We start from the raw sequence: 20,988 nt of genomic DNA, 5'->3' as shown, positions 1-20,988 counted from the left end.
CACCTAGCCAATCTAGGAGACACCACTCTCCAAGAAGTAACAAATGGTGTGTCGATGATGGACTCCTTGCTCTTGTGCTTCAAATGATAGTCTCCCCAACACTCAACTCTCTCTCACAGGATATGGATTTGGTGGAAAGAAGATTTGAGTGGAAAGCAACTTGGGAAGGCTAGAGATCAAGATTCATATGGTAGGAATGGAATATCTTGGTCTCAACACAAGCCTAGGTGGTTCTCTCTCAGAAAACATAGGTTGGAAGTGTAGGTTTGTTCTGATGGCTCTCTCCATGAATGAAGAGGAGGTGGAGGGGTATATATAGCCTCCACACAAAATCTAACCGTTACACATAACTTTCCAAACTCGGTGGGACCAAATGATTAAACTCGATCGGACCGATTCAACAAAGCTAGTGACCGTTAGGGTTTTTGGTGGGACCAACATGCAACTCGGTAGGACCGATATGATTAAGGTTAGGGCATAACGTAATCTCGATGAGACCGATTACACAAACTCGGTGAGACCTATTTTGGTAATAAGCTAACCAGAGAGTTGGTCAGGTAAACTCGGTGGGACCGATCGCTCATTTCGATGAGACCGAAATGTTACAAAAGGGAACTAGAGAGTTTGCATTGCAGTTTCTGTGGGACCGATCGCAAGTCTCGGTGAGACCGAACGTATTGCAATAGGCAGCAGAGAGTTTGCAATCCCATCTCGGTGAGACCGAGATCCCTATCGGTGAGACCGATTTGCCTAGGGTTTGTGGCAGTGGCTATGACATTTGAAACTCGGTGGCGCCGGATAGAAAGAATCCATGGGGCTGAGTTTCACTTTTGGTTTAGGTCTTATGTGGATGTGAGAAGGTTGTTGAGGGTTTTGGAGCATATCACTAAGCATTTTGAGCAAGAACCTCATTAAGAAACACCTCACCCCTCCTTGATTGTATTGGCTTTTCCTATAGACTCAATGTGATCTTGGATCACTAAAATGGAAAATGTAGAGTCTTAAGCTTTGAGCTTGAGCCAATCCTTTGTCCTTAGCATCTTGAAGGGGTTTCACATCCTCTAGTCCATGCCACTTCACTGTTGAACTTATCTGAAACATACTAGATAAAAATGTTAGTCCAACAAGAGATATGTTAACATTAATTACCAAAACCACCTAGGGAGCAATTGTGCTTTCAATCTCCCCCTTTTTAGTAATTGATGACAACATACATCAAAGCTTTAGATCAAGATATTAAGAGTAGTAAGTAAAGCTTTGGAAAGACATGTAACTTGCATAGGCTCCCCCTAAATGTATGCAATCATGTGATTATGGAATATAGGAGCATGTGAATGCATAAACATGACAGAGTAAGCAATGTGTTACATGTATCTTGGCTATATGCATCAGAGCAAATGATGAAAATACGAGAAATGTACCTTCATGCTCATGAGTCCTTCTTGCAAACAGTATGTACATCATCAAGAAATTCTCATTCACATGACTGTGATGCATATACTTACCTTGTGATCTTGAGTTGGCTTAGGATGGGATGAACCTGCATAAACAAGGTTAGATAACACAGATACACCTACTGGCCAGAGCAACCAAGAGAAACCACAAGAGTACCAAGACTGGGATGACATGTAGAGTGAGTACTAAGTACCACATTGGATATAGACATGTACCCAAAGGTAAAGATGTGCAATAAATTCAAGGATTTCCTTCCCTTAGATGTCTTGCTCCCCCTGAATCTAGCATGGGATGCTGGGAGAAGATGGGGAACAGGAAATCAGAGCAAAAACAGAGCTCAAAGGAAATAAACAGAGCTAATGCAAACGAGCAAATATGAACATGTCTTTCCCCTCTTGAAGACATGTGACTTCTCTCCTCTTGAACACCAAGCATCTGGGGTCCTTGATGATTACTCTTTCTTCCCTTGAGTATTCTCTCCCCTTATAGATATGATTAAGCTTTGATGTGATCTCTCTCTCCCCCTTTGACATCAATTTCCAAGAAGGGTTCTTATGGATCTTTGTCATGATGGGTTTGGTCCTTGAGTCATAGAACAAAGCAGCAAGTTGAATAGGATGCTGGTCGAGGACAAGATTCATTGAGTGGAGTTGGATTAAAAAGAATTCAGAAACAAGTGGCAAGATGTTTTTCCTGTAGTGAAATCGGTAGCACCGAGTTTGGTGTTTCGGTGGCACCGAAAGGGTTCGGTTGGACCGAACTAAACAGCCCAGTGTGACCGAGTTCATTGCAGAGAAAACACTTGTTACCTCAGCTCACTAGACAAGTATGATCTCACAAGGATTTGCAAGGAATTTAATGCAGAAGATGAAGAACAAAAAATAAAAGAGAAGAAACTAAAAAGAATCTAGATGAAGTTGAAGAGGAAAACAAATATGCATGAGACAAATGCAAGAGCATAGAAAAGAACACAAGAGAACTTTATATAGAATTGGGCGGTGACAAAGTCACCTATGTTAAAGTATATTGACTTAGGAGTCAAGTGAGATCACTTGATCTTTGGTCATACTCATCGTTTAAGCTCAAAATGGGGTTACCATTTTTCGTTAAAGCATCTTGATGTATTCACATCTTGTTGAGTTGCTTTATCCCATGACTTGGAGTAAAGCTTCTCTAAGATGGAATAACATACCTTGGGTGGTGGTGTTGATCATGATCATGTAGTTGAACTTGTGTGGGTTGCTCAAGGTTGATGTAGCTCATCAACAGTTGGGAGCACCACTTGGAGTTTGAGTTCATCTACCTACATGGGTTAGTTTTTGCAAGGAAGAGCACTTGTGTATCCAAAATGACAATCATGATAGAATTTGTCAAAGGATATGTTTGAATGGTTGCGTGCTTCCTTGTCTTCATCCACCATTGTGTGGCGACTTGGTGATATAGAAATTGCTCAAGATGTGAGTGAGTTGCAATCTCATAGATTTCGATTCATCCAAGTACCTACACGGGATAGATAGCATGCAAGGTGCAAATATATCCAAGACATAGGATAGTCAACATAAGAGAAATATCAAGGATTAGTCATAAGCTCATGCCTTGCATGTATTAAATGGATTTCCTACTCCAAGTTTGAAGCATCAATGATGTTAAATTCACCTCTTAACCTGCAAAACACTTTCTCATCAAGTGGTTTGGTAAATATATCCGCCAATTGCTTATCGGTGCGAACATGCTTAAGATTAATGTCCCCTTTGGCAACATGATCTCGAATGAAATGATGAGGAACTTCAATATGCTCAGTTCGAGAATGTTGCACAGGATTGTGAGCAATCTTAATGGCACTTTCATTGTCACAAAGCAATGGAACATGTTTCACATATATCCCATAATCTGTAAGAGTTTGGGTCATCCAAAGTAATTGAGCACAACATGATCCAGTGGCAATGTATTCCGCTTCGGCGGTGGATAAGGATACCGAGTTTTGTTTCTTGGAGGACCAAGAGACAAGAGATCTACCAAGAAATTGACAAGTACCCGAAGTTGACTTTCTATCAACCTTGTCACCGGCATAGTCCGAATCGGAGTAGCCAACAAGATCAAAGGAAGCCCTCTTTGGATACCAGATGCCAAAATTTGGTGTATGGATTAAGTATCTCACTATCCTTTTCACAGCCTTAAGATGACATTCTTTAGGAGCAGCTTGATATCGTGCACCCATGCACACATTTAGCATAATATCGGGACGTGAAGCACATAGATATAACAATGAACCAATCATAGAGCGATAAACCTTTTGATCAACCAGTTCACCATCTTTGGTTAAATCAAGATGTCCACTAGTAGGCATGGGTGTAGTCATACCTTTGCATTCTTGCATATTGAACTTCTTGAATAAGTCCTTGGTGTACTTCGTTTGAGATACAAAGGTGCCTTCCTTAGTTTGCTTGATTTGCAAACCGAGAAAGAATTTGAGTTCACTCATCATCGACATCTCAAACTTCTCCGACATTAGCTTTCCAAACTTTTCACTTCGACTTGAGTGTACCCTTGGGCGACTAGGCGTGCTTTGTTGCGGACAACTTGACCATCTTCATATTGCTTTTTGCGAAACACCCATTTTCTACCAATGATGTTGTGGTTGTTGTCGGGCTTTTCAACCAATGTCCACACTTGATTTCTCTCAAAGTTGTGTAGCTCTTCATGCACAGCGTTTATCCAATCTGGATCTTCCAATGCTTCTTCAACCTTCATAGGTTCAATGCGAGAGATGAATGAGTAATGTTCACAAAAGTTAGCTAAACGAGTTTTTGAGCGAGTGATTCTCCCGGTTTGGATATCATTGTAGATTTGCTCGACGGGATGATCTTTAGCAATTCTTGCTCGAACTCGTGAAAGCTTTTCCTTGGATCTTGGTTGAACATCTTCTTCATCTTGTTCTTCTTCTTGGCCTTCTTCATTATTGACATTGTCATTCTCTTGTCGTGGTGGAGAAGGAGGTTGTTGGCGTTCCTCTTGATGCACTTCCTCGTTTTCTTCATCTTGATGTGTCCCACTTGTGGATGCTTCCGTATCAACCCTTGGTTCACCTTGTCGTGATGTAGAAGCTTCCACTTGGACGGACAAAGTACTCTCCTTCACCTCCGTTGGACGAATCTTGCCAATAGACAAGTCTTGGATTGCTTCTGAAGGGTCTTTGTCTCCTACATCAATTGTCAATTACTCTACTTGCGAGTCGTTAGATTCATCAAACTTCACATCTACCGTCTCTTCAACCTTTCGGGTGAAATTATTGTAGACAAGGTATGTGTGAGAGTTTGAGCCATAACCAAGTAGAAAACCTTCATGAGACTTAGGAGCAAATTTATAACGACGATGCTTATCAAGAATGTAGAACTTTGAGCCGAATACTCGAAAGTATCCAACTTGTGGTTTGTTACCGGTGAGGAGCTCGTATGCCGTCTTGCCGAGTAGCTTGTGAAGATATAAGCGATATGTTGCATGACAAGCTGTCTCAACCTCTTCCGCCCAAAAGTGTTTTGGCGTCTTGTAATTATCAAGCATCATTCTTGCCATCTCAATAAGAGTCCGGTTCTTCCTCTCAAAGACTCCATTTTGTTGAGGTGTGTACGTAGCCAAGAACTCATGTGAAATCCCTTCTTCGTCAAGAAAGGTATCCACATTTGCGTTCTTGAACTCCGTTCCGTTGTCGCTTCGAACCTTCTTGATCTTGACGTCAAATTGATTTTGGGCCTTCCTAGCGAAGTTTTTGAAGATCTTTTGGACCTGCGATTTGTCATCAAGAAAGAACACCCACATAAATCTTGAAAAAATCATCAACTATGACTAGTCCAAATGAGTTACCACCGAGACTCTTGTCGGGATTTGGACGAAAGAGATCCATGTGAAGTAGCTCGAGTGGTATTCTCGTGGTCATGATGTTCTTTGTGTGATGACTTCCTCCAACTTGTTTCCCTGCCTGACAAGCACTACAAAGTCTATCCTTGTCAAATATAACATCTTTTACTCCAAGGATATCATCACCTTTAATAAGCTTGTCAAGGTTTCGCATACCAACATGACCTAATCGTCTATGCCATAACCAACCTTTAGAAGATTTAGCAATTAAGAAAGTTCTAGGTTGAGCCTTTTTAGTGAAATCAACAATGTAAAGATCACCTCTACGTATATCGGTAAAGACCATTTTACGATTGTCTCTACGAAACACTTGGCAATCTACTTCAGTGAATAGAACATTGAAACCGAAATCAGCAAGTCTAGATACTGAAAGTAAGTTGTACCTAAGAGATTCAACGAGCATGACATTTTGTATGGAGCTATCATGTGAGATGGCCACCTTACCGAGGCCAACCACCTTACCCTTTGAGTTATCACCAAAGGTGACATATTTTCGAGGTCCGTCGTTTCCAGCATGCTCACAGAACATATCTTCTCTCCAGTCATATGATCAGTAAATCCACTATCGAGAACCCATTCCTTTCCTCCGGCCATGTAGCCATGAAGATTTGCCATAAGACCAAAGTGTCTCATTGCATCATTAAGATCATAGTCACTGTCATCATCATCCTCATTAGAGTATCCATGTTCAACATCATCTTGTGATTGATCAATTCCTAGAGAGGGTAATTCATTAGATAAATGATCATTTCTATAGTTATCTTTATGAATTCTAATAGCTTTGGAAATGATATTGCTGATGATTCCAACATCTCCTTTGGCACTCGTAAGATTTGTAAGCTCAAATAAGCAGTCACCCAATTTGGGATCATTGGAAATCATCTTAATCAAGGCAATAGATTTATGGAGGATTTCATCTAGATCTTTCAAGGAATAATTTGGAAAGAGTTCCTCAAGAAACTTCCATATGGTGTAGGCACACTTAAGAGTAGGAAAACATCCAATCAAGTTTCTAGGCAAGCCTCTAGTGATAAGATTAATAGTTCTAAGATTGCGAATCATGTCAATAGACTCATCAAGGGTAGGATGCATGGGATCAACATGAGCTGCACAAGGGCTAGCAATGTACTTGTTCAAATGATATTCATTGAAACTCTCAAGCATTTCATTTTTCCACTCATGAAAATATTCTCCATCAAGAATAGGCACTCTATGTCTAAGACTCCCCAAAGTAGACTCATCCATCTTCCTCCAATGGTGTTTAAACCAAGGTAATGGAGACCAAAGCTCTGATACCAATTGAAAGGATCGAGAAGAGGTGTCTAGAGGGGGGTGTGATTAGACACTAAGTGCTAAAAGTTTCAGTTTTTAAATTATTTAGGTTGAAGTGGAGTTTAGGCACAAGTTTAGCAAACACAATATATATCAAGCAAGCATGCAAAGAGTATATGAGCAGCGGAAAGTAAAGCATGCAACTTGCAAGAATGTAAAGAGAAGGGTTTGGAAGATTCAAACGCAATTGGAGACATGGATGTTTTTGCCGTGGTTCCGATAGGTGGTGCTATCATACATCCACGTTGATGGAGACTTCAACCCATGAAGGGTAACAGTTGCGCGAGTCCACGGAGGGCTCCACCCACGAAGGGTCCATGAAGAAGCAACCTTGTCTATCCCACCATGGCCATCGCCCACGAAGGACTTGCCTCACTAGCGGTAGATCTTCACGAAGTAGGCGACCTCCTTGCCCTTACAAACTCCTTGGTTCAACTCCACAATCTTGTCGGAGGCTCCCAAGTGACACCTAGCAAATCTAGGAGACACCACTCTCCAAGAAGTAACAAATGGTGTGTTGATGATGAACTCCTTGCTCTTGTGCTTCAAATGATAGTCTCCCCAACACTCAACTCTCTCTCACAGGATATGGATTTGGTGGAAAGAAGATTTGAGTGGAAAGCAACTTGGGGAAGTCTAGAGATCAAGATTCATATGGTAGGAATGGAATATCTTGGTCTTAACACAAGCCTAGGTGGTTCTATCTCAGAAAATATAGGTTGGAAGTGTAGGTTTGTTCTGATGGCTCTCTCCATGAATGAAGAGGAGGTGGAGGGGTATATATAGCCTCCACACAAAATCTAACCGTTACACATAACTTTCCAAACTCGGTGGGACCGAATGATTAAACTCGGTCGGACCGATTCAGCAAAGCTAGTGACCGTTAGGGTTTTCGGGGGGACCAACATGCAACTCGGTAGGACCGATATGATTAGGGTTAGAGCATAACGTAATCTCGGTGAGACCAATTACACAAACTCGGTGAGACCGATTTTGGTAATAAGCTAACCAGAGAGTTGGTCAGGTAAACCCGGTAGGACCGATCGCTCATTTCGGTGAGACGGAAATGTTACAAAAGGGAACTAGAGAGTTTACATTGCAGTTTCGGTGGGACCGATTGCAAGTTTCGGTGAGACCAAAAGTACTGCAATAGGCAACAGAGAGTTTGCTATCCCATCTCGGTGAGACCGAGATCCCTATCGGTGAGACCGATTTGCCTAGGCTTTGTGGCAGTGGCTATGCCATTTGAAACTCGGTGGCGCCGGATAGAAAGAATCGGTGGGGCCGAGTTTGACTTTTGGTTTAGGTCATATGTGGATGTGAGAAGGTTGTTGAGGGTTTTGGAGCATATCACTAAGCATTTTGAGCAAGAACCTCATTAAGCAACACCTCATCCCTCCTTGATAGTATTGGCTTTTCCTATAGACTCAATGTGATCTTGGATCACTAAAATGGAAAATGTAGAGTCTTAAGCTTTGAGATTGAGCCAATCCTTTGTCCTTAGCATCTTGAAGGGGTTTCACATCCTCTAGTCCATGCCACTTCACTGTTGAACTTATCTGAAACATACTAGATAAAAATGTTAGTGCAACAAGAGATATGTTGACATTAATTACCAAAACCACCTAGGGAGCAGTTGTGCTTTCAGTCCGACTGTTTGAAAGAATAATTGAGGTGTGCTCGGTCCGTGCCCGCAATTAGGGGTCCAATTACCATGTTCTGGCAATAGTAACTATACTAGTCCCTACGTACCCCCTCTGTTTTTATTTACTCCGCATTTTACCTTTGCTTAAAGTCAGACTTTGTAAACTTTGACAAAGTTCAGAGATAGAAATAATAACATATAAAATAAAAAATCAATACCATTAGATTCATTATTGAATATACTTTCACATCATATATATTTGCCATTGTAAATGTTCATATTTCTACCCTTACTAGCAAGATGCCCGTGCGTTGCACGTAGCACCAAGATGCATTTGTATGACTAGTTTATCTTGTGAGAGAAAATGATGAACGAGGGAAGGCCTCATTTGCAATTATGGAGAGGTGTGTGGGTACATTTTTGCAAAATTGCCATAGTTTCCTTCCTATCCGTCAGATATAAATCGGATGGCCTATATTGCAGGATGGCAGGCACACCATCATCACCAACTCTATTTTTTATAGGAGTTCGTCCGATTTTTATCTCACGGATAGGAAGGAAAGTATGGCAATTTCGCGAAAAGATACCCACACCCTTCTCCACATTTGCAAATAAGGCCTTCCCTCATTCATCCTTTTCTCCCACAAGATAAACTACTCATACAAATGCATCTTAATGTTCCGTGCAACGCACGAGCATCTTGCTAGTGTACATAAAAAGCAGAGTTGGTGATGACGATGTGCCTGCCATCCTGCAATATAGGCCGTCCGATCTATGTCTAACGGATAGGATGGAAACTATGACAATTTACCCGCACTCCTCTCCACATTTGCAGATAAGGCCTTCCCTCGTTCATCCTTTTCTCCCACAAGATCTTTATGGTCCGTGCAAGGCACATGCATCTTGCTAGTTTTCTATAAACTTGGTCAAATTTTATGAAGTTTGACTTCAGTCAAACCTAATATGCAGAGTAAATAAAAACAGAGGGAGTATCTTACTCCGTGACAAAGACGGAAGGGAAAACGAGACAACTTATTGTTTATTTGAGCCATTAAAGTATAATCATGCGGCGTTGCTTATTTCTTATTCCTCTCCAACCTTATTCTCCATTGATCATGACGCCCTCCGGTCGAGTCCATCCTCCCGCATGCGTCATTTGAACATTTTGTCGAGTATCATTTGCTTGTATTTCCAATGTTGTAATTTGTACGACATGCATAAAAACAAACGGTTCACTTAAAGTTTCACTTTGCCTCCACTACGTGTCGCTTCCCATCTTAGTTTTGAGATCCCATTCGGTTCATGCCCCGACACATTTTGGCGAGATCGATTGATGTTTGAGATATCAATTGTGTGTCATGCAAGCAGATAAAGGTTTGGACTGTTTCTATGACAGAATGATAGAAATGACCCGTGGGGGGGGGGGGGGTCTGTGGGGATCAGAGGGAGTATATTGTACATTCATAAGAGAAACGAACGTATTGTACCCACCCTAGTCCTCTTTCAATCGATCTCCGGACCCCGAGATGAAATCAAGAGAAAATAGGTGGGTGCATGTGTGATACCTAAGGCGGATTCAAAATTTTGAACCGGTGATCATAGCATCCACAAATCATATATAAAGGGTATTCAATGTTCGTTTCGCTTTTGAACATACAATATACTGCCTCCGATCCTTTCTAGTTTACATATAAGTTTTATGTGTAGTCAAAGTATCTCTACTTTGATCAAACTTACACAGAAAAGTATCAACATTCAACAACGCCCAATCAATATTGTTAGATTCGTACATACTCCTAGATTTGTGTTCAAAAAGAGATGGTTTCCAATTTGTTTTCAACCACGTGAATGTGCTTGTTCTCATGCATGCTCGTCCTACTAGGATTTCGCCACGTATAGCCAGTCCAATAGTAACTTTTTAAGCTCCCTATCCAATAGTACTAGTGGAGTACTGACAACATCTGTAGTAGAGTATGCAGTGCTCATAGTACTCCATCCTGCCATTTATATAGGGCCTAAGAGCAAGACTAGTTGTCACACCATAGCTAGTTCAAGCATTAGAGTGTGCATCATGTTTAAATTCCTCTTAAATTTGAAATGGGGAAGACAGAACCCCCAGCACCCCTGGAAACAACTAGGGTTTACTAAAATTATTTTCAATGAACCCAAAATGCCCTTCACAAAATGTTCATCATTTCTGGATTGGGCTAAAACCCTTGGCAAAAATGGTGCTCTCTTTTCTAGGACATTCTGGTTTTTTTTGAATTAAACCATAAGTATTTGAATTTGGGCATTTAAATGCTATAAAATAATTTAAATGCTCAAATAATTCTGGAAATAAGTGTGGGCTGTTGGGAATAATCTAAGCAAAGCCCTTGATTATTTTCAGGATTTTTAAAGATGTCTAGGTATTTTTAATAAAGCCCAACAGTTGAAGAAAAATAGAAAAAGGAAAACAAATCAGAAAAAGAGAGAGCGAGACACTTACCTGGCGCGGCCCAGCTATCTCACCCGCCGGCCCACCTGGCGGCCCAGCACTGTGCTGGCCCGCGCCAGCCAGCTGCTTCTTCCCCGCCAGGCAAGTAGGGAGGTGACGCCGGCGTGCCCGAGCTCGCCACGGCGTCACCTGCTTGTCGTCCGCACCCCTGGACGCCTGGACGCCTCCACGTCGCACCCTGAAGCCCCAGGACACGCCATTCCCCCTGTCTCTCTCCCTTCGCCGTTCCCCACCATGGCCGACGCTCCTGACGCCACACCGTCGTCATAGCCGCACCCTCCATCATCCTCGCGCCGCGCCATCGTGTCCATGAGCTCCGCCGTCGTCGACTACATCGAGTAGGCCGAGCCCGAGCGCTCGCTCGCCCCGGAGACGCTGCACCGAGCTCGTCCTCAACTCCGGCCATCGGAGATCCCCTTCGCCGCCCCCGCCACATCAGCTCATCCCCGACCTCTCCGACTGCCTCGACGAGACCCCCGTGAGCTCAGCCACCTCCCCACCCTCTCCGTTCTCTCTCTCGAGCCCCGTAGCGACTGCATGTAGATCACTCGCACGCACCGCCGCGGAGCTCGTCGCTGACGAGACTCCGGCCACCCAATGGCCATGCCACCCTGTCCATTAATCCTACCGCACCTCCAGGAGCTCAACGCACCAAAACTCGCGCCTCCCCGTGCCCTTAGCGACTAGTTCATCTTCACCAGAGCTCCGGTCGCCGCCAAACTCGTCGTCGGCGACGTTTCCGGCCACCCCAGCTCCACCCCACTGCCACCACTCGACACGGCTTCCTCCCTGCATCACGTAGATAGTCTCCGCCGCCCTTTTGGTCGCCGAAGTGCAAATCGCGCGTTGCTCCGCCATGTCTGGCCTCGCCGGCGGCTAGACGCCGGCGAGTTGACCCTGTTTGACCCCCCGTGTGGGCCCAGGTTGACTCCCCTCCTGAGTCTATGATAGGTGCGGCTGGCCTGCTAATTAGTTTAGGATTAGTTTTAACTAAATTTAATTAGCTCAGTCACTGACATGTGGGCCGAGGCCCCACTAACAGTTAATTAGAGTTAATTTAACTCTGTTAATTAGCTGAGTCACTGACAGATAGGGCCCATCAGTCAGGTTTGACCTGGCCGACCCAGTTGACCGCTGACGTCACACCTATGTCATGCTGACGCATTAATTCAATTACTGGATTTATTCTTAAATAGGAAATTCCAGAAAATAGCGAAAACTTCTAAAAATCATAGAAAATCAACCATAGCTCCAAATGCAAAGATTTATATATGAAAAATGATCAGAAAAATTCAATCTATCCATCTGTAATGGTTTCATGCATGACAAAACAAGTTAACCTTGCTGTTTAAGCAGAATAAGGTAATGCACTAATAAGGCCATTCCATCCTGTTTTTGATTCAAATGAGTTCACTCCATCCTGTTTTTGCTTGCATTAGGCCAGGACACATTCATTCTGCCATGTCATAGCATGCATCATATTGTTGCATATTGTCATGTGTTGATTATGTTCGGTGTGTCTTTCGTGGTAGGTTCTGCCTCCGAGGATAACCCCGAGTATCCGTCTGAAGGGTAGTACCCTACTACCACTACAACAGGCAAGCAACGCATTGATCATTTCGATACAAACCCATGTTCTCGCTTCTGCTCTTGTTTACTGCATTAAGACAACATGATTCAAACTGCTGTGTGCTACGGTAGTTGAGCCCTTATCTTCTGCATGACCTGTCATTGCCACAGTAACTAGATGAAACCCACTAGCATGTGTAGGAGTTGATTGAGCCATACATGTGATCCCTACGTTGCTATGCCTGCTATGCTTAGAGTTGTGTCAGGTCTGGTTCATCTGGGTGATGGGCTAGAGTGAAAGGATTATGTCGGTAATGTGAGGGATGTGTTGAACATGACTTGGTAAAGGTATCGATGAGAGGCCATGTAGGAGTACATGGTGGGTTGTTTCATTGAGACCGTCCCTAAGAACTGAGATCTGTATGTGTGATTTTAAGAATCAGCTACTACCATGCATTGGGATCCTTAATTGACCCTCTCGGCTTCTTAATCACCCTAGTACTCTGTCCAGGAGTTGCAAATAGTTTCTGGTGTTTGTAGGTTATTTGTTGGCGGCCGTGCGTAGCGCTGACCCTAGGGGTGGGCTATGTTGCGGTAGATACACCGTGGCCGGGTATGCCGGGCGCCCGTTTGGCGTCCCGGGGCCCTGTTCACATCGTTCGGGGCCGTATGTGGAAACCTCGGCCGGACTCCCTGCGGATGGAACCTGGATAGGCGATGAACCTCGACTAGAGACTTGAGTGTTTAGGTAGGCCGTGGCCGACACCCTCGTTGGGCTTCCGCTTGAAGGTTGCCGAGTACATGTCGTGTAAACGGCGGTAAGTGGTGAAAGCGTGTATGAAGAAGTACACCCCTGTAGGGTATAAAACTATTCGAATAGCCGCGTCCGCGGTAAAGGACTACTTGCTTGCCTATACAGTTCATAGACAAGTTAATGGTTACTACTAAAAGACTCAAGATAAGTGTGAGTACTGAGGTTGGCCCTCTCGTAGGATGACGAGGGAGGATCCCCGGTGGAGTATTGTGTTGGTGAGTAGTGGACTCGTGTGCGAAAACTATTTTACTAGTGGAGTTCCGTAGGATAGCCTAGCCATGAGTCAAAGCTGGCTTGCTGCAATAACCCCACCACCTTCTTGAGAATGAGCATGTATAGTAGGTTCTGTTGTAAGACTTGCTGAGTACCTTTGTACTCATGTTTGCTTAATTACTATTTTCAGATGACAACACCGGCCCCTCCGATGGGTTCTACGTAGACCTCGATGTCGACGAGTGACTAGCCACCCAGGTGGTGATCCTGGCCATGGAGGGCCCTATGTAGATAGACAGGCTTCGGAAGCCTTCTTGCTTTCTAGTGTCTGTACTCAGACTATTTACTTCCTCTTGTGCTTGTATGCCTGTATGATTTGAGTGTCGGGTCATGTGACCCCTACCTGTATGAACTTGTTATGTATGGCTCTCTGGAGCCTTTAAATAAAGTACTTGAGTTGTAGAGTTTTGTTGTGATGCCATGTTGTATGTACTCATATCGGGCATATTGTGTGTATGATTGAAATGCTTGGTATGAATGGGATCCGACAATGTAGTTGTTTATCCTTGGCAGCCTTTCTTATGGGGAAATGTAGTCTAGTGTTCCTCGAGCCATAGTAGTCTGCTACAGCCCGGTTCACCGTAGTCCTGCTAGCCAGCACTAGTGCTCAGGACACTTGACTGGCCGGCATGTGTTCCACTTCGTTCCTATGTCTGTCCCTACGGGGAAATGTCACGCGGTGACATCCGGAGTCCTGCCTAGCCTGCTACAGCCCGGGTTCCCCGGAGTCCTGTTAGCCCAGTGCTGCAGCCCGGATTCACTCGCTGATGACCGACATGCTCGATGTGATTCATGTATGCCTGTCTCCATAGGTCTGTGCCGCTTTGGGTTCACGACTAGCCATGTCGGCCCGGGTTCTCTGTCATATGGATGCTAGTGACACTATCATATACGTGTGCCAAAAGGCGCAAACGGCCACGGGCCATGGTAAGGTGACACCCGTGGGATACCGTGCGTGAGGCCGCAATGTGATATGGGGTGTTACCGGCTAGATCGGTGTGACTTGGAATCGGGGTCCTGACACTAATAAGGCCTAGTCAGCAGGCTATAAGACTTGTCATGTCATTAAAATCCTACTTGGAGGAGTGAGAAGAGAGGAGAGAGAGTGAAGCAGGCTCTTATATTCTACAACCCAGCCATAACACATAGATCAAGAAAAAAGTATGCGTGCAACTCTCTTCCAATCATATACCTTGCTCATGCAAATATTAAATGCTTAGAGCCAACCTAATAGCCAATAAGAGCCAACTTACATGGCACTTTTTCTAATGTGAAGGAGAGAGATGTGAAAAAGTAAGGGGGGTGAGCTCATACGCATTCCTAGGTAAATACAATATATATGAAGAAAGAGATAGTAGAGAGGAGATGGGAAAAAGTACTAATACAATAGCCAACCTTTTATATTATTTTTTTGCGGGAAATAGCCAACCTTATAGCCCACACTATTGTATGAGTGCATATAGATGATGGCTATATATGACATGGCAGTACCTTATAGCCATCGGCTGGCTATATTATTAACCATGCTCTAATGCGTTTTTCAAAACCGCCTTTGACTATTGACAAGATTAATAGTAAATGAGATGTATAATGTGAATATTATATCATTGGAAGCTCCTTTCACATACGAATTTGACCGTATGCTTTTGTGTAAGTTGCATGTCATATATTAATATTCTAACATTTGGTCAAAGTTAGCCTCAAAAAATGCATTAGGCCATGTAGATGGAAGGAGGGAGTAGTAGTGGAAGTGGATCCTCTGACGTAGGATTCCTGCCTTACCCTCCGTTTTGGTCACTTACTAGCGGACCCATGCTTGCTAGGCCCCGCATGTCAGTTACTCAATGGGTTCGGCCACGTCAGGGGATCCTAATCCGTAGTATACTCCCTCTGTATTTATTTACTCCGCATAAAACGGAGGGAGTGGTAGTATAAATGACGCGGGCGGGGGAGGGGGAGGGACGTCGGTTGGCTCTCAACTGCGGTCCCACAAGCGAGCGAAAATGCAAGACGAAGCACGCTCCATTCGGTGAATGACGTGGAGGGTCCAGCGTGTCGGGGTGCTACGGGAACGCGACAAGAGCGATGTACAGTCAAAAATGATTGACCGGTCTTCATCGGAACCACTATTCACACTAGAACCTTCATTGCTCAGCCTACGCCAGCCACTGCCCCAAAACCACACCTCCTCTCCAGCCCACTCCCCCACCTTTCGATTCCCTAGCCCGCATCAAGCGTCACCTAGTTCTCCGGAAAGCCATGGTGTGCCGCAAGATCACGTACTAAAAGATGTTGTGGCCAGAGCACCGTGCAGAAACCGCAGCGGCGGTCGGCGCCATAGACCTCCGTTCCCAAGCTCGCTTTGCGGCGGGCTAATCCCCGAGTTCTCTGGAGCCAAGCTACGAGGAGGAGGAAGTCGATCCAATATTCATGGTGGAGGTCATGGCGCAGAAGGCCCCCGATGGTTATGAGACGATGGACATTGACTTCGTGCCGGCATCCAGGTCCCCCATGGTGCAGGCGGACCAGCGGTTCAACCTAGTGATACTAAAGGAGGACCGGGGGCAGAGGCTCAACTCGACGCGGAGTGCGTGCATGCCACTGCCATCGACGCTCTCTTGCAGACGGAACCAGATGTCATGGATGTGAACCGGGCAGCGGAGGCTCAACTCGACACGGAGCGCGTGGATGCCGTTTCCATTGAGGCCCTCCTGCAGGCGGAACCGGACATCCTCGACTTGAACCGGGCGGCGGAGGCTCAACTCGACGTGGAGTGCGCGGATGCCGCTGCCATCGAGGCCCTCCTGCAGGTGGAATCGGACGTCCTCGACTTGAACCGGGTGGCGGAGGCTCAACTTGACACGGAGCGCGCGGATGCCGCTACCATCGAGGCCCTCCTGCAGGCGGAACCGGACTTCCTCAACTTGAACCAGGCGGTGCTCTTGTCCGTGTAGAGCGCCCGCATGCTCCGCGTGAACGAGTAGCTGGAAGCTGAGGACAACCACGGTGCGGAGACACACGTCGGCAGCTACGGCTGGTTCACACCGGCATCCAAAGACGACAAGGTCGTCTCGTTCCGCGAGCAATGATAGTTTTTCTTTATGTTGTTGTTTTTAGGGATCTTTTGTTGTGAAAAAACATATATTGTTATGCAAGTCGCCTGACTTTCATCATTTGGGTCAGTCTACCATTTCAGGCGGTTGGATGAATATCCTATGTCTCCTAACCCTTCTTCCTCACCTCTTCTTCTTCCCCAACAGACCACCGCACGGGTCGTATGGATCCACCCCAACATGCGGTTGGCTAAACATAATGTATGAACGAAAATTATCTGTTAGCGGTAGCACATGTCAGTGAGGGTCCGTTCCCTTGGATGGGTTTGCGGCGTGCAGGAGCGACTGTGTGAGGGTGCGGTGCGACCGCGGAGTGTAGGAGCGACTGTGTGAGGGTGCAGTTCGATACAAATCATCGTTTGACATGTCAATTAATGCGTATTTTTTTCTCCAAAGCCCAAAGAGCTAACCATCTCACTCCTCATCTCTTGATTAATACAGCGCCATGCAAACAAACCTTCTCTCTTCCGCATGCATGCAAGGGTATATTAATGTCCTTGGTTGCTAGTACGAGGCAAACCCCATCAATTTTGCCCCGATTAGTGTTAGTGGCCTTTTGCAAATTGTAGTTTTGATATACTGGCCTGGTGTACAAAAAAATGGAGGTAGAAACTATTTGACTTCCTTCCCCATTGCGGTGACATCGACAATATCTCGAACGTTGTGGTTTGGCGACGTGCGTTTGACAGAGAATACCATTGAGGGAGACCATGGTAAGTCGTTCGCAAGTGCCTCCTATAAGCTGAGACAACCGCCTTATTTGTATCCAGGAAGTTCGTTGAACCAAAGGATGCGTAAATGTACTAGTACTACTAGTACACAATAGCCTCGTCCATCCAGCTTAGTGCAGTGACGTGGCTTCTCGAAGAAGACGATGGAGAAGCGGAGTCAACAAAGAGCGAATGATGGTTGCTTCGTCCGTGCTTTGTGATTTGATGCCTTACTGCTTTGTGATTTGTGATAGAAGGGACATGGGAGTAGACTCTATGCTCTATAATGTACTTGCATCCAAGCATGGGAGAAAGAGGAGAGACGTTGCATTTTTCTATTCCTTCAATCAATCAATCATGGAGCTTCGGTTCCATTTTTTGGCTTTGGCAGCACCGTCCACAAATGGTTTCCGTCGATGAAAAAAAGCTATTTTCACATATGGCTACACATTGTGGATGCCCTTAACCGTACCACTTGGTTTTGCTCCTGTGTGCTATCTATACAAATTACAATTATATTGATCTAAAAAATTATAGAATCAAGATTAGTACAAAGGAGGTGATCTTTCCGCCCGGATGGCGGGGGAGGTTTCTTATTTTTAGAGGACGTTGGCCTGGAGGTTTGCTAACATGCGGTCCCACGTGTCAGTGCTTTACCAAGCCGATCCACGTCCCACATGAGGCAGAACAACGATAGACGCAACACGTGGTTAACTTGAAGAAGATGAGGGAGAAGCGGATTCAGCAACGAGTGAAATGATGGTTGCTTCGTCCCTCCAACTTAATTTTTTACTAGCATTATTATTACTTCGTCCCTCCAACTTAACTACGGGAAAGGTGCAGCTTTCTGATTTGAGGCCTCATTGCTCATTACTACGCCGGTGCCATGACTGCGGTGGTTCACCCTGCTGCTCTGCACTGTATTTTGGTATGGCACGCCACTACTAGGAAAAGGGCTATAGCTAGTATGGACATTAATGGCGCGCCATCTATGTGGTGCGCCACTGCTATATAGCAGTGGCACACCAGATACATGTGCGCCATTAGTGTCCTCATTACTAATGGCGCACCACACACACGGTGTGCCATTGCTAACAATTTTTTTATTTTTCCAAAACTATTAATGGCGCACAAAGGCACAGTGCGCCATTACTAGTTTGAACTAGTAATGGCGCACCAGGGTAGAGTGCGCCATTACTAGTTCAAAGTAATGGTGCACCACAACCAAGGTGCGCCACTACTAACAATTATATATATATATATATATATTTGCAAAAATAGTAATGGCGCACCACATAACAGGTGCGCTATTAGTAACCAGGGTTACTAATGGCGCATTATTAGGTGGTGCGCCATTAGTAACCTGAGACCAGCTAGATATTTTGGACAACCACCTACCACACTCACTTTCCCCACTTCATTCTCTCCACCTCCTCCTCCAAGCTTGTCTCGGCTGCCTCCTCCTCCTCACCTCATTTGCACCATAGATTCACCCAAAATAAGTGGTTAAATTTCATTTTTTGATAGGTAAGTAAGGGGAAAGCTTCTTTATGTTGTAGATCTACTTTTTTCTCCCTCCAACAACGTGCACATGCACTTCTTATGGCCTAGATCTACGTATGTTTGTGGTGTTGCATATGTTTGTGTTTGCAGGTACCGGTATTTGAAATGCGATAGTTGCCAATATTTTGCCGGAATGTTGATTCATTTCCGTTTCGGCTAGAATTTGGCACTATGCATTCTTTTTGGTCCTATTTTTAGGCAAAGTCATGCCAAAAAATTTTTGGTACTAAAATATCATTTTTCTCTACCCCGCAGGCGACCATGGTCCGCACGATGACTGAAGGCATCGTGAATAGGTTTTTGAGCTCTGCGAAGGCCGAGATGCTTCAAAAGAACGAGACGGAGATAAGATGTCCGTGTCGAAGATGCAAGCTAAAGAGCCTTATGGACCCGGATTCCGTACAGGTGCGGGACCACCTGCTCTTGCGAGGTTTCATGGATGGCTATCGGTGGCAAGGTGATGAAGATGACTATGAAGTCTTCCATGGGGGCCGGGCAAGAAATGAGGAAGGGCAGCAAGACAACCGCGGCGAGGGCGGGCGAGAAGACGAAGAATCTCCACGACATGATGCAATACACAGTCATCATGTAGAAGATGCCGGACATGATGATGAGGAAGATGTCGGAGCAGACGAAGGGCATGATCATGACGATGAAGATGCCAGAGCAGACGACGATGGACCATCGATGGGCTGGGTGCAGGACCCTCATATTCAACAGCTGCTTCTCAAGCAGACGGATAACGCAAGAGCTGCCGCCCGAGAGAAAGTGTTAGGACCCCGATTCCAAGTCACATCGATCTAGCCGGTAACACCTCATATCACTTTGCGGCCTCACGCATGGTATTCCCACGGGTGTCGCCTTACCATGGCCCAGGACCGTTTGCGCCTTTTGGCTCACGTATATGATAGTGTCGCTAGCATCCATATGACAGAGAACCCAGGCCGACATGACTAGTCGTGAACCCAAAGTGGCACTAACTTACGGGGACAGACATACATGAATCAACATCAAGCATGTCGGTCAGCAGCGTGCGAATCCGGGCTGTTGCACTGGGCTACCAGGACTCCGGGAACCCGGGCTGTAGCAGGCTAGGTAGGACTCTGGATGTCACCGCGTGACATTTCCCCGAAGGGACAGACACAGTAACGAAGTGAAACACATGCCGGCCAGTCAAGTGTTCCGGAGCAGTAGTGCGGGGCTAGCAGGAGTCCGGTGAACCGGGCTGTAGCGGACTACTATGGCTCATGGAAGCACAAGACTACATTTCCCCATAATAGAGACTACCAAGGATAAACGACTAGGTTGTCGGATCCCACACATACCAAGCATTTCAATCATACACACAATATGCTCGACATGTGTAAATACAACATGGCATCACAACATAACTATACGACTCAAGTATTTATTCATTAGGCTCCGTGGAGCGATATATGACAAACATGGGTCTCATGACCCAACATTCAAAGCATAAACTTAAAGCACACGCGGAAGCTTAATATGTCTGAGTACGGACATCTACAAATGGAAAAGGCTAAGAAGCCTGACTATCTACCAGATCCTGCCGAGGGCAGAAGATAGTAGCTGAGGTATCAAGCTAAACATCAAAGTCCACGTGGAACTACTAGCGAGACTGAAGTCTCTCTGCAAAACATAAATTAAGCAAACGTGAGTACAAATGTACCAAGCAAGACTTACATCAGAACTAACTACATATGCATCGGTATCAACAAAGGGGGTGGTGGAGTTTAACTGCAGCAAGCCAGCTTTGACTCAATGGCTAACCTGAACTACGATTGCAAGTAACTCTTTTGAAGTGATGCACACGAGTCCACAAATTCACCATACCAATACACCACTATGGATCCGCTCCCGTCTCCCTACGAGAATGCCATCCATAGCACTCACACTTATCTTGCACATTTTAGAGTATCAACTTTCACTTGTCTATGAACTATGCAAGGGGTCCAAGTTTCCATATCCGAGGAATCCGGCTATTCGAATAGATAATGATAACCCTCCAGGGGTGTACTTCTTCACACACGCTCTCGCCACTTACCACCATGTAGACATCGTGTATCTCGGCAAACTTCAAGCGG

The sequence above is a fragment of the Triticum urartu genome, chromosome 3A (assembly GCF_056163025.1).
Source record: "Triticum urartu cultivar PI428250 chromosome 3A, HENAU_Tu73, whole genome shotgun sequence".
NCBI lineage: Eukaryota > Viridiplantae > Streptophyta > Magnoliopsida > Poales > Poaceae > Triticum > Triticum urartu.
Note: the sequence above shows the minus strand (reverse complement) of the source record.